Genomic DNA, 14,414 nt, shown 5'->3' on the forward strand with positions numbered 1-14,414 from the left:
AAATATTTATCTTATTATCTTTATCAGATCTCACTTTTGCAAGTGGCCTTGAAGGCATTGACAACCCCTTTATCGCGTTGGTTGCAAGGTTCTTATTTGTTTGTGCAGGTACGAGGTGACTTGCATGTAGTCTCCTACTGGATTGATACCTTGGTTCTCAAAAATTGGGGGAAATACTTACGCTACTTTGCTGCATCACCCTTTCCTCTTCAAGGGAAAATGAACGCATGCTCAATAGGTAGCACCGAGGTGTTACCCTCTGGCGCCGTCTGGGCGGCCTCCCGCACCTCTCCATGGACCGGAGAGGCTCTTTGGGACAACACTGCGGTGTTATCCGTGGCAGTTGGCTGGGAGGCTCATGAAGGCGTCTCGCTCTCCACCATCTCTGGCCCCAGCGAGTTCCTAGAAGACGATGATAGTTGGGGGAGATCGCGGGATGGACTGCAGCACGCAATTTAAATGTGTTAAAACTACAATCATAAAAACCAGATATATATACATTATCCTTGGACACTTACGATGCGGCCAGGGGCTTCGACCTGGGGCGCCACTCGGGGACGGCTTCGGCATCCGAGTCTGAGTCGTCTAAAAGGGAAATCTTCCCCTTCTTGGACGCCTCCGCCTCTAGGTCCACGGAGGTCGCCCTTTTCTTCCCCCCCCCCCCTTAAGGGGAGAATTGCTCTCCTCCTCCTCTTCGTCTTCATCTCCCTCGTGGGAGGAGGGAGCTTCAGTATCTCCGGATGCAGCATCCGAAGTACCTTTACAGCGAAGGCCACTTTTGGCCTCCTTGCCTTTCTTCTTGACCGTCTTCTCCGGTGCCTGGTACGGCGCCGGGGCCAGCATCCTCGTTAGCAGAGGAATGGCTGGGTCTTCGAGTAGCGGAGCCGGACACCGGATCCGCTCTGCCTTCTTTGTCCGGCCCTCATGGAAGGATGGAAGGTTCAGCATACCCTTTGATTTACGAATAGAAGTTGTGTTCGGAAATTAGAAAACTTACTAGGGTGGCCGGATGAGCGCAGTCGAGGCTGATATCTTCGGTCGTCTCCGGCCACGACTTCTGGGCCTTGAAAAGAAGCTTCTAGATTTCTTCGTGCGTCGTGCCAAAGAATCATTGCAGGGTCCGTACACCATCCAGATTGAACTCCCACATGTGGAGAGGCCGGCACTGGCAGGGGAGAATCCGGCGGAAAAGCATCACCCGAATCACATCAGCAATACTGGTGTTCTTCTCCATCATATTTTTTATGCACTTTTGCAGCATCATCACCTCATCGGACGACACCCAATCCAGGCCCTTGTTAAACCACGATGTGGGCCGCATTGGGGGTCCAAATTTAAACTCGGGAGTGGCTGCCCATGTGGCGCCGCGACGTTCGGTGATGTAGAACCACTCTTGTTGCCATCCCTTCACGGTCTCCACGAAGACCCCTTTGGGCTAGGTGACGTTGGGGAGCTTGCTCACCATGGCGCCGCCGCAGTCCGCATGTTGCCCTTCGACCACTTTCGGCTTCACGTTGAAGACCTTAAGCCATAGGCCGAAGTGGGGGATGCGGAGGAGCGCCTCGCACACAGTGATGAATGCCGAAATGTGGAGGAAGCAATTTGGGGCTAGATCGTGGAAATCTAGCCCGTAATAGAACATGAGGCCGCGGACGAAAGGGTGGAGAGGAAACCCTAGTCCACAGAGGAAGTGGGGGATAAACACCACTCTCTCACCGAGCTCCAGAGTAGGGATGATCTGTTTTTGGTAGGGAGCCGGTGCACGATATTCGCGACCAGGTACCCCGCTTCCCGGAGTTCCTTGACGTTCCTCTCCGTGACGGAGGAAGTCATCCACTTGCCCTGCGAGCCGGATCCAGCCATGGCTGGAAAGGTTGGGCGGTGGGAAAGATTGAAGCTTGGGCACTGGAGCTCGAGGATGGGAAGGCTGAGGAAGGAAGAAGGCGTGGGGTAAAAATATGGATCTTTATCCGCTTATATAGGCAGTGAATATCAAGCGCCCCCCACAAGCCTTAAAGCTCGCCTGTTCCCAAGGGATCGTGCGAATGGCACGGTTGGATTACCCAAACACGTATTGATGAAAATCCTGCAATAAGGGGACACAATCTCTACTTTGACAAGACGTGTCAATGGAGGTTGTGTCTCGAAACACGAAGCAGGAGGCCAGAAAATGGTTCAAAATAATAAAAAGGCTAGACGTGACGTTTCGCCAAAAAAGTTGTCAGTAGATATGCCTTATTAAGTAATGTACCCTTGTGGTTGAGGGTTGTAACTATTATACAAAGCTGGATACAGTTCTCTTGCTCAGAAGATTGCTTTGTACGCGAAGAAGGAACCCGCCTTGCAATGCCGAACACAATCTGCGAGCCGAACACATCGTCTATATGGGCCAGACTGATGGGCCGTGAAGATACAAGGTAGAAGACCTTCCCCCGTGTCCGGGTAGGACTCTCTTATGCCTGGATGGCAATCTTAACGTCCGGATGTGTATTTTCCTTTCTATGTAAACCGACCCTGTACAACCCTAGGCCCCTCTGGTGTCTATATAAACCGAAGGGTTTAGTCCGTAGAGGCTATCATAATTCATATAGGCTAGAAATCTAGGGTTTAGCCACTACGATCTCAAGGTAGATCAACTCTTGTAAGCCCTATACTCATCAAATACAATCAAGCAGGACGTAGGGTTTTACCTCCATTAAGAGGGCCCGAGCCTGGGTAAACATCGTGTCTCCCTTGCCTCCTGTTACCTTTGATCCTTAGACGCAGAGTTCGGGACCCCTACCTGAGATCGGCCGGTTTTCACACCGACACCTGCCCGCGAGACATTTTCCCAGGCCGCCGTGGCGCGGGAGGACATCGCTGTTGCATTCGTGATGCGGCGGGACATCTCTTCTGCTTCTGCGGTGCAGCCACACCAGTCCATCGCATCGATGATGCGACAGGACCTCCGTGTTGGTTCGGCGGCGCAGCGGGACCTCAGTGCTGCTACGACCGCACGGCGGGACATGTCGGCTGCGTTCGCGGCGAGGCGGGACATCTCTCGTGCTTCCACTTCCATGCTCGCATCTCCCTGGTGGCAATCTCTCGACCCAGAACTCACGCTGGCCACGGCTGATGATGAATGACTTGTTTGTTTTTGTGGATGTGGAGTTGAGGAGTGATACGTCTCCAACGTATCTATAATTTTTGATTGCTCCATGCTATATTATCTACTGTTTTGGACTGTATTGGGCTTTATTTTCCACTTTTATATTATTTTTGGGACTAACCTATTAACCGGATGCCCAGCCCAAAATTGTTTTTTTGCCTATTTCAGTGTTTCGGATAAACGGAATATCAAACGGAGTCCAAATAGAATAAAATCATCGGGAACGTGATTTTCTCACCGAACGTGATCTAGGAGACTTGGACCCTACTTCAAGGGATCAAAGAGGAGGTCACGAGGGTGGGGGCGCCCCCCTAGGGCGCGCCCCCCTGCCTCGTGGGCCCCTCGATGCTCCACCGATGTACTCCTTCCTCCTATATATACACACGTACCCCCAAACGATCAGAATAGGAGCCAAAAACCTAATTCCACCGCAGCAACTTTCTGTATCCACGAGATCCCATCTTGGGGCCTGTTCCGGAGCTCCGCCAGAAGAGGGCCATCATCGCGGAGGGCTTCTACATCATCCTAGCCCCTCCGATGAAGTGTGAGTAGTTTACCTCAGACCTTCGGGTCCATAGTTAGTAGCTAGATGGCTTCTTCTCTCTCTTTGATTCTCAATACAAAGTTCTCCCCCTCTCTCGTGGAGATCTATTCGATGTAATCTTCTTTTTGCGGTGTGTTTGTTGAGACCGATGAATTGTGGGTTTATGATCAAGTCTATCTATGAATAATATTTGAATCTCCTCTGAATTCTTTTATGTATGATTGGTTATCTTTGCAAGTCTCTTCGAATTATCCGTTTGGTTTGGCCAACTAGATTGGTAGTTCTTGCCATGGGAGAAGTGCTTAGCTTTGGGTTCGATCTTGCGGTGTCCTTACCCAGTGACAGAAGGGGCAGACAGGCACGTATTGTATCGTTGCCATCGAGGATAACAAGATGGGGTTTATTTCATATTGCATGAATTTATCTCTCTACATCATGTCATCTTGCTTAAGGCGTTACTCTGTTTTTAACTTAATACTCTAGATGCATGCTGGATAGCGGTCGATGAGTGGAGTAATAGTAGTAGATGCAGAATTGTTTTGATCTACTTGTCACGGACGTGATGCCTATATACATGATCATGCCTAGATATTCTCATAATTATGCTCAATTCTATCAATTGCTCAACAGTAATTTGTTCACCCACCATAGAATACTTATGCTCTTGAGAGAAGCCACTAGTGAAACCTATGACCCCCGGGTATATTCTCATCATATCAATCTCCGTCACTTTAATATTGTTTGGCTTTTTACTTTGCCTTTACTTTTTACTTTGCATCTTTATATCAAAAATACCAAAAATATTATATCTATCAGATCTCACTCTCCTAAGTAACCGTGAAGGGCTTGACAACCCCTAATCGCGTTGGTTGCGAGTAGCTACCGCTTTGTGCAGGTACGAGGGACTTGAGCATGGGCTCCTACTCGATTGATACATTGGTTCTCAAAAACTGAGGGAAATACTTATGCTACTCTGTTGCATCATCCCTTCCTCTTCGGGGAAAACCAACGCAAGCTCAAGACGTAGCAAGAAGGATTTCTGGCGCCGTTGCCGGGGAGTCTACGCAAAAAGTCAATATACCAAGTACCCATCACAATCCCTATCTCTCGCATTACATTATTTGTCATTTGCCTCTCGTTTTCCTCTCCCCCCAATTCACCCTTGCCGTTTTATTCGCCCTCTCTCTCTATCCTCCCTCTCTATTCGCCTCTTTGTTTGTTTGTCGTCATGGCTAGTCCTCTTTCTGCTCCTATGTCCCCTGAGTTTGAAGTCCTTCACTTCAAACAAAAGCAAGGAGAAAATTTAAAGGATGCTTGGTTTAGAATGATGGAATCTTATCGTAAATGCACCCTAGAAGTAAATTTCAGAATTTTGCTTCGCAACTTTTATGTTGGGCTTAATTTGTCTCATAGACAACTTTTAGATTGTGTTGCCAAGGGCAATTTTATTGAAATTGATCCTAGTATCGCGCATGATATTATAGAAGGTATAGTAGGAACTTTACCTCAACAAAAGGGGCTCCATCATACCCAAGAGAAAACGCAAGTTTTTGAAAAAAATTGCGAAGTAACTAAGATTTTACAGAAATCTCTTGAACCTCTTAAGAGCGTTAGCTTAAATCTTCACCGCATGAATATGTTGATTACTCTTTGCAATAAGCGGTTGGATTCTTTAGATCTCAAGATCTCTGAATATGAAGGGAAATGTAAGGAACCTCCCGGATTCGAGCATAACATCGCTAAAAGAATTAAGAATCAAGATGGCAATACCTAGATCTATCCTTGCTTGTTATGCCTAGCTAGGGGCATTAAACGATAGCGCTTGTTGGGAGGCAACCCAATTTTATTTTTATTCCTTGCCTTTTGCTCCTGTTTAGTAATAAATAAATTATTTAGCCTCTGTTTTGGTTATGTTTTTTGTGTTTAATTAGTGTTTGTGCCAAGTAGAACCGTTGGGAAGACTTGGGGAAAGTCTTGTTGAACTTGCTGTAAAAAACAGAAACTTTAGCGCTCACAAGAACTGCTGTCATTTTTATTTTAAGAGTGATATTTAGTTAATTATTTTTGAAGATGATTAATAGATAAATTCCTCACGTCCAGAAATTTATTTTAGAATTTTTGGGGTTCCAGATCTTGCACTAGCTACATATTACTACAGACTGTTCTGTTTTTGACAGATTCTGTTTTTCGTGTGTTGTTTGCTTATTTTGATGAATCTATTATTAGTAAAATAGTTTATATTCCATAGACAAGTTGGAATACAGTAGGTTTAACACCAATATAAATAAAGAATGAGTTCATTACAGTACCTTGAAGTGTTCTTTTGTTTTCTTTCGCTAACGGAGCTCACGAGTTTTCTATTTTGAGTTTTGTGTTGTGAAGTTTTGAAGTTTTGGGTGAATTCTTTTGATGGATCATGGAACAAGGATTGGCAAGAGCCTAAGCTTGGGGATTCCCATGGCACCCCCAATATAACCCAAGGACACCAAAAAGTCAAAGCTTGGGGATGCTCCGGAAGGCATCCCCTCTTTCGTCCACTTCCATCGGTAATTTACTTGGAGCTATATTTTTATTCACCAACATGATATGTGTTTTGCTTGGAGCGTCTTCTATTATTTGTGTCTTTGTGTCTTAGTATGCCACAATCATCCTTGCTGTACACACCTTTTGAGAGAGCCATACATGAATTAAAATTTGATAAAATACTCTATGTGCTTCACTTATATCTTTTGAGCTAAGTAGTTTTGCTCTATGTGATTCACTTATATCTTTTGAGCTAGATAGTTTTGCTCTATGTGCTTCACTTATATCTTTTGAGCTAGATAATTTTGCTCTATGTGCTTCACTTAAATCTTTTAGAGCACGGTGGTGGATTCGTCTTAAAGAAACTATTGATCTCTCATGCTTCACTTAAATTAATTTGAGAGTCTCTTAACAGCATGGTAATTTGCCTAATAATAATATGCTTGGTATTCAAGATTTGTGAAGCTTTCTTTTGAGTGTGTTGAATACTAAGAAAAGATTGAAGCATGATAATTGTTTTGAGATATGGAGGTGATAATATTAAAGTCATGCTAGTTGAGTAGTTGTGAATTTAAAGAATACTTGTGTTGAAGTTTGTGATTCCCGTAGCATGCACGTATGGTGAACCATTATGTGATGAAGTCGAAGCATGATTTATTTATTGATTGTCTTCCTTATGAGTGGCGGTCGGGGACGAGCGATGGTCTTTTCCTACCAATCTATCACCCTAGGAGCATGCGCGTAATACTTTGCTTTGATAACTTCTAGATTTTTGCAATAAGTATATGAGTTCTTTATGACTAATGTTGAGTCCATGGATTATACGCACTCTCACCCTTCCACCCTTGCTAGCCTCTCTAATACCGCGCAACTTTCGCCAGTATCATACACCTACCATATACCTTCCTCAAAACAGCCACCATACCTACCTATTATGGCATTTCCATAGCCATTCCGAGATATATTGCCATGCAACTTTCCACCATCTAGTTCATCATGACACATCCATCATTGTCATATTGCTTAGCATGATCATGTAGTTCACATAGTATTTGTGGCAAAGCCACCATTCATAATTCTTTCATAATTGTCACTCTTGATTCATTTCATATCCCGGTACACCGCCGGAGGCATTCATATAGAGTCGTACTTTGTTTTAGTATCGAGTTGTAATCGTTGAGTTGTAAATAAATAGAAGTGTGATGATCATCATTCAATAGAGCATTGTCCCAAAAAAAGAGAGAAAGGCCAAAGAAAAAAAAGAAGGCCCAAAAAAGGGGGGACAATGCTACTATCCTTTTTCCACACTTGTGCTTCAAAGTAGCACCATGATATAGCGAGTCTCATATATTGTGCTTCAAAGTAGCACCATGTTCTTCATATAGAGAGTCTCATATGTTGTCACTTTCATATACTAGTGGGAATTTTACGTTATAGAACATGGCTTGTATATTCCAATGATGGGCTTCCTTAAATTGCCCTAGGTCTTCATGAGCAAGCAAGTTGGATGCACACCCACTAGTTTCTTTTGTTGAGCTTTCATACATTTATAGCTCTAGTGCATCCGTTGCATGGCAATCCCTACTCACTCACATTGATATCTATTGATGGGCATCTCCATAGCCCGTTGATACGCCTAGTTGATGTGAGACTATCTTCTCCTTTTTGTCTTCTCCACAACCACCATTCTATTCCACCTATAGTGCTATATCCATGGCTCACACTCATGTATTGCATGAAAATTGTAAAAGTTTTGAAAAAGTTAGAGTATGAAACAATTGCTTGGCTTGTCATCGGGGTTGTGCATGATTTAAATACTTTGTGTGGGAAGATGGAGCACAGCCAGACTATATGATTTTGTAGGGATAACTTTCTTTGGCCATGTTATTTTGAGAAGACATAATTGCTTTGTTAGTATGCTTGAAGTATTATTATTTTCTATGTCAATATAAACTTTTGTCTTGAATATTTCTAATCTGAATATTCATACCACAATTAAGAATATTTGCATTGAAATTATGCCAAGTAGCACTCCGCATCAAAAATTCTCTTTTTATCATTTACCTACTCGAGGACGAGCAGGAATTAAGCTTGGGGATGCCTGATACGTCTCCAACGTATCTATAATTTTTGATTGCTCCATGCTATATTATCTACTATTTTGGACTATATTGGGCTTTATTTTCCACTTTTATATTATTTTTGGGACTAACCTATTAACCGGAGGGCCAGCCCAGAATTGCTGTTTTTTGCCTATTTCAGTGTTTCGGATAAACGGAATATCAAACGGAGTCCAAACGGAATAAAATCTTTGGGAACGTGATTTTCTCACCGAACGTGATCCAGGAGACTTGGACCCTACTGCAAGGGATCAAAGAGGAGGTCACGAGGGTGGGGGGCGCCCCCCCCCCTAGGGCGCGCCCCCTGCCTCGTGGGCCCCTTGATGCTCCACCGATGTACTCCTTCCTCCTATATATACACACGTACCCCCAAACGATCAGAACAGGAGCCAAAAACCTAATTCCACCGTCGCAACTTTCTGTATCCACGAGATCCCATCTTGGGGCCTGTTCCGGAGCTCCGCTAGAAGAGGGCCGTCATCACGGAGGGCTTCTACATCATCCTAGCCCCTCCGATGAGGTGTGAGTAGTTTACCTCAGACCTTCGGGTCCATAGTTAGTAGCTAGATGGCTTCTTCTCTCTCTTTGATTCTCAATACAAAGTTCTCCCCCTCTCTCGTGGAGATCTATTCGATGTAATCTTCTTTTTGCGGTGTGTTTGTTGAGACCGATGAATTGTGGGTTTATGATCAAGTCTATCTATGAATAATATTTGAATCTTCTCTGAATTCTTTTATGTATGATTGGTTATCTTTGCAAGTCTCTTCGAATTATCCGTTTGGTTTGGCCAACTAGATTGGTAGTTCTTGCCATGGGAGAAGTGCTTAGCTTTGGGTTCGATCTTGCGGTGTCCTTACCCAGTGATAGAAGGGGCAGCAAGGCATGTATTGTATCATTGCCATCGAGGATAACAAGATGGGGTTTATTTCATATTGCATGAATTTATCTCTCTACATCATGTCATCTTGCTTAAGGCGTTACTCTGTTTTTAACTTAATACTCTAGATGCATGTTGGATAGCGGTCGATGAGTGGAGTAATAGTAGTAGATGCAGAATCATTTCGATCTACTTGTCACGGACGTGATGCCTATATACATGATCATGCCTATATATTCTCATAATTATGCTCAATTCTATCAATTGCTCAATAGTAATTTGTTCACCCATCGTAGAATACTTATGCTCTTGAGAGAAGCCACTAGTGAAACCTATGGCCCCCGGGTCTATTTTGATCATATCAATCTCCATCACTTTAATATTGTTTTGCTTTTTACTTTGCCTTTACTTTTTACTTTGCATCTTTATATCAAAAATACCAAAAATATTATATCTATCAGATCTTACTCTCGTAAGTGACCGTGAAGGGCTTGACAACCCCTAATCGCGTTGGTTGCGAGTAGCTATCGCTTTGTGCAGGTACGAGGGACTTGAGCGTGGGCTCCTACTGGATTGATACCTTGGTTCTCAAAAACTAAGGGAAATACTTACGCTACTCTGCTGCATCATCCCTTCCTCTTCGGGGAAAACCAACGCAAGCTCAAGACGTAGCAAGGAGGTATGCGCAGTCATCTTGGAGTAGTAGTATTCATAACCGAGTACTAATACGCTCCTAAGTGGGAAACCATTTAGGCTTTGATCGGTGTGAACAGGTTTGCAATTTGGAATGTGACGGGGCGCAGGCTCAAAATTTAGTGACGGTTATAAGTGTGGCACTATTCCTGGAAGGCATAACATGGGCACGTACGCCTTCTCGGCCGCGTACGCAGCATTTGCACCGTAGGGTGCACCGCAATAGGCAATGTCAGCACACGTCTTGTTCCAACAGCCGTGCGCGCTCGTTATTACCATCGTGCACGCTTCTTTTAATTAGAATGTGTGTGCCCGTCTAGCGCACACACGTTGATCTATCTAACTATTTCAGTTTGTTGTGGCTAATCGCAAACAGTTCATCCGTGTGAAGTGTATGGCATCAATTGCAGACACTTTGATCTGGCTGACCCGTTTCTGTTCTGTTGCCTAATCGCAAACAGTTAATCCTTCTGAAGCGTATGCCCTCAATCGCACACACCTTTATCTAGCTGCCCGTTTCTATTGTTCCTCCTTGTCACAAACAGTTCATCCGAGTGAACCATATGTTGTATATCGCACACGCCTTCATCTGGCTGCCCGTTTCTTTTGTTCTGCCTCATGCAAATAGTTCATTGAACGGAACCGTATGTCCTAAAATCTGAATCATGTTTGATGGCTCCACCATCGGAAACGTTTTGCACCTTTTTTGACGGTTCATTTACACCACCGTTTGCGATTATTGCATCGCACACAGTTTCGTCGAAGGGTCTCTGATCGTAGTGTCGCGTTAGCAGCATCCTGCAGTAGTGATGTCGTATATCGTACATGCCCTTATGTGGCAGCCCGTTTCTCTTGTTCTGCCTCATCGCAAACATTTATTCTAGATTAACCATTTGCCACGCATCACACACACAACTCTTATCGGAACCGTGTTTGATGTCACCGCCATCGCAAACGTTTTGCATCTTTTTTGACAGTTTTATGAGAGCATCATTTGTGATTAATGCATCGCACACAGTTTCGTCAAAGGGTCTCTGATCGTAGTGTCGCGTTAGTAGCATCCTGCAGTAGTATCATATGCACGTGTGGAATGATAAACGGTTAAATAGAAGGTTCCTAGTCTTTCCTCTGGGATTAGTACAAGTGTTGTTCGTGATCACATTTTCCGGATGATAGGATATCGTTAAGTGTAACGATAGTCCTAAAACAACTAAGACGTTAGAAGAACAGTCATATTGAATTAACCCAATCTTGTATGTTATGAATTGAGTTAATATTGGTTGTAATCAATTGTAATAACACGGAGTGTTAATGTGTGATTTTGCTCCTTAGACCATGAGAGTATCGTGGTCACTTCTTACCGTAAGGTAGGCTTTGCGGTTTCTCAAATGTCACCTGTAACACGGTGATCATAAGGACAACTTACGGGTCCACCAGAAAGTTTGACAAGTGGCCAGATAGCTCAAGAATGGGATTTGCTCCTCGGAAGATGGGGAGACATTCATAGGGCCCTCTCGGTGTGATGCATCAATCGTCGTCTAGCAAAACATAGGTGACTTCGTCACGGGGATGCCGGAACACAATAACGAGAAAGAAGAACAAAACTGGTAAGGAGGATTTCAATATAATGAGCATAGTGATGATTCAAGAGGATACGGATGCATCCCAGGTTTTGTGAAATATCACAAAGCGAATGGAAGATCACATGATAACCAATGTTTCACTCAAATATCACTCATATGCTCATAGGGATTGATATGGACGTCCACGGTCCCGCTATTGGTCATTGAGCCAAGGGTTTCGGTCATGTCTATGAGTTACCGAAACTACCGGGTCACAAGCTTAAGGCAATCATGATCTGCTAAGTGTTAGTAGGATGTGAGTGAATAGAATATATTTGTGGAATTGTTACATTAATATTCGGAATAGTTCTGAGAGGATCCAGAAGTGTTTCACTGAATATTGGGTAATATTGAGTGTTACTGATATATCATATATAGGTGGAAAATGTTTCTGAAGATGTTTATATATATATATATATACATATATACATATATATAGGGTCGTGCTATTCGTCACCCTGGGTGAGGAATAGTTATTCTTCACCCCCCCCCCCTCTATTTTACCATCAATACACCGTAATTTTACGTTCCATAAGTTTCGTCTTATTTCCGACGCAAAAAGGGACCGTAAGAAAATATATAATCGCTGTAAAAAATATTTTATGTTATATAAAATTACAAACGTAAAAATATAGTCTAAAATTTTACGTAAGAAAACACATAAACTGCAAATTTTCTTGTCTTATGACCTATATTTTTTATTTTCTTATGTCAAATTTTACGTAGTGAATCAATAGGAATGTAATTATTTGAATTCCAAATGTAATTTAATTATGAAATGATCGTAAGATTAACTCGGGTGAAGAATAACTTATTCTGCACACTGGATGATGAATAGTAACACTATATATATATAGTGGCACTATTCTAATCATGGGATTACAATAACTATTTGGATCACAATGCCCCTATATAGGAGCCGATCCGACATTCCCGAACTCCCGAACCAGATGGAACGGAGAAAAAGACGACCGCCGGTCCCCCACCTCCCGCACTCCGTCCATCCCCAACTCCCACCCACCAACTCCCCGGTGCCCCCACCCACCAGTCCCCGAAACCGCCACCGTCGTCGCCTGTAACCTCGCGTGCGCACTCTGCGGGCCGGGATCCGTCTGCCCTAGCATCCATCCATCGCCTCCGCCCGCTGCTCCTCGCCTATCTCCGCGCGCTGCCGCCCCACCTTCCCAGCCATCCCCTCCGCACCGCCGCCCCACCTCACCTTCCCCGTGCAACGCCGCAGCCCTCCCTACCTTCCCTGTGTGATTCCGCCGCCCCACCCTGCCCCCAACCGGCGCTGTAACCCCAGGGCCGCCCTGCCCCACCCGCCCCAACCGGCAAGGCCGCCGTCACCTTGCCACAACCGGCACCGCTGCCGCAGCCCCACGCCAACCTTGCTCATCACCAACGGCCGCACCACATCCCCGATGCCGGAGGATAGCACGCGCCTTCACCTCCTCCATTGACGGACGCCACCGACACCTGCTCTCGCAGGGACTCACTCCCGCGGCATGTCTCTAGGTGCAGCAACATTAGCATTCCTCCTCGCGACTATTTTCTTTTCTGAATTTTTGCTAGTACGGACACCCATAGAGGAAGAGAAGCACCTCTGAATCTGAAGTTCACATGAAACTGAACTTCTACCTCTTTGCTGCAGGAGCAGTCGTCGGAGTCCTTAATCACTTGCACTACTTGCTTTTAGCATCTTATCCATGGAGTCAACGCACTGTGTGGTGTGCAATCTCGTTTTTGGATGGGGCGCTGTCGCGACCACCATCTGCCCTGAGCTCTGCATCCCGTCCGCCGCCATGTCTGCGTTGCGTCCTCACGGCCTCCGCGGCCAGTCCCCCAACACCCTCCGAGTGTGCCCTGAGCAAGGCATATGATGTGTGCTAAATGTGTTTGTTCATGCACTGATGTGTGTGCGTGCTAGCGTTTGTGTGAGCGTTGGGTGTGTTGCTTGCGTGTTGTGATGTATGATGTGTAGATTTTTTTCTGAAGTTCATGTTGTGAACCCAACTAAGTTTGAACACAAATGATCAAATCACTACTGCTTTGAATTTGCTCATGTAGCAGAAATCTCGCTTCCCTGTTGTTGTTATGACCATGTATTGTTTCAAAATGACTTTTTGTCTGAAGTTCAATAGTATCTATTGCTGCAAAAAAGTTGGTTCAGTTTCATGGGCCCTTCAAAAAGTGAATGGGAAAAAGGAGTTTTCTTCTCCAAAATGCATCACCGCTTTGAAGTGCTAATTCTTATTGTGTGCTTCTATCGAGGCTTGTGTTTCATGGAGAGAGAGACATGGAAATTGTGGAAATCGTTAATGTGTCCTTTCTGTCTATGTACTCCGGAGACATTTTGTGTGACAAAAAAAGGTGAATGACACATTCTTTTGAGAGATACAAAGTGCTTTGGGATCCAATGTTTTTCTACACAAAATTATGCATCTGTGTCTCACCAATGTAGCTAGCAACACATACTTTGTACAATAAAAACATTAGTTTCATGTGAGAAGTTCAGATATAAAATAAGGACAAGTTCACATATAGTAAAACTAGTGCAAACAAAAAAATGTAGTGAGCCATGTGTTGTTGATATTTTTTAAACAAAAATTAAAAATAAAATAACAAAGGTGTTTGATGTTGTAACAAAGATATATTTTTTCAAATTCTAAAAAAACCCCAAGAAGGTCAAAATGAAATAACGGAATAGTTCAATTTTTTAACAAGAAAACAAAATTGCCTCGTTTCTAAAAAAACCTAGGAGCCAAATTTAAATAACGGAGCAGCTCAATGTTATTATAAAACTATAATTTCCATCGTTAACAATGAATAAACCAAGAAGTTCAACTTTAAGAAATAGAGCGGTTCAAAAAATATAGAGAAAATG

General features: G+C 44.0%; 1 long non-coding RNA gene across 1 annotated transcript; it reads left to right on the forward strand.

Moving 5' to 3' along the window:
- The first annotated feature begins 12,931 nt into the window (after positions 1-12,931).
- Positions 12,932-13,635, forward strand: LOC125548386 (uncharacterized). Its single transcript, XR_007301059.2, has 2 exons — positions 12,932-13,045; positions 13,182-13,635. It is a non-coding gene; the product is annotated as an uncharacterized LOC125548386 (long non-coding RNA).
- Positions 13,636-14,414: the final 779 nt, after the last annotated feature.

Source organism: Triticum urartu, chromosome 3A (genome assembly GCF_056163025.1).
Source record: "Triticum urartu cultivar PI428250 chromosome 3A, HENAU_Tu73, whole genome shotgun sequence".
In the NCBI taxonomy this organism is placed as follows: Eukaryota; Viridiplantae; Streptophyta; class Magnoliopsida; order Poales; family Poaceae; genus Triticum; species Triticum urartu.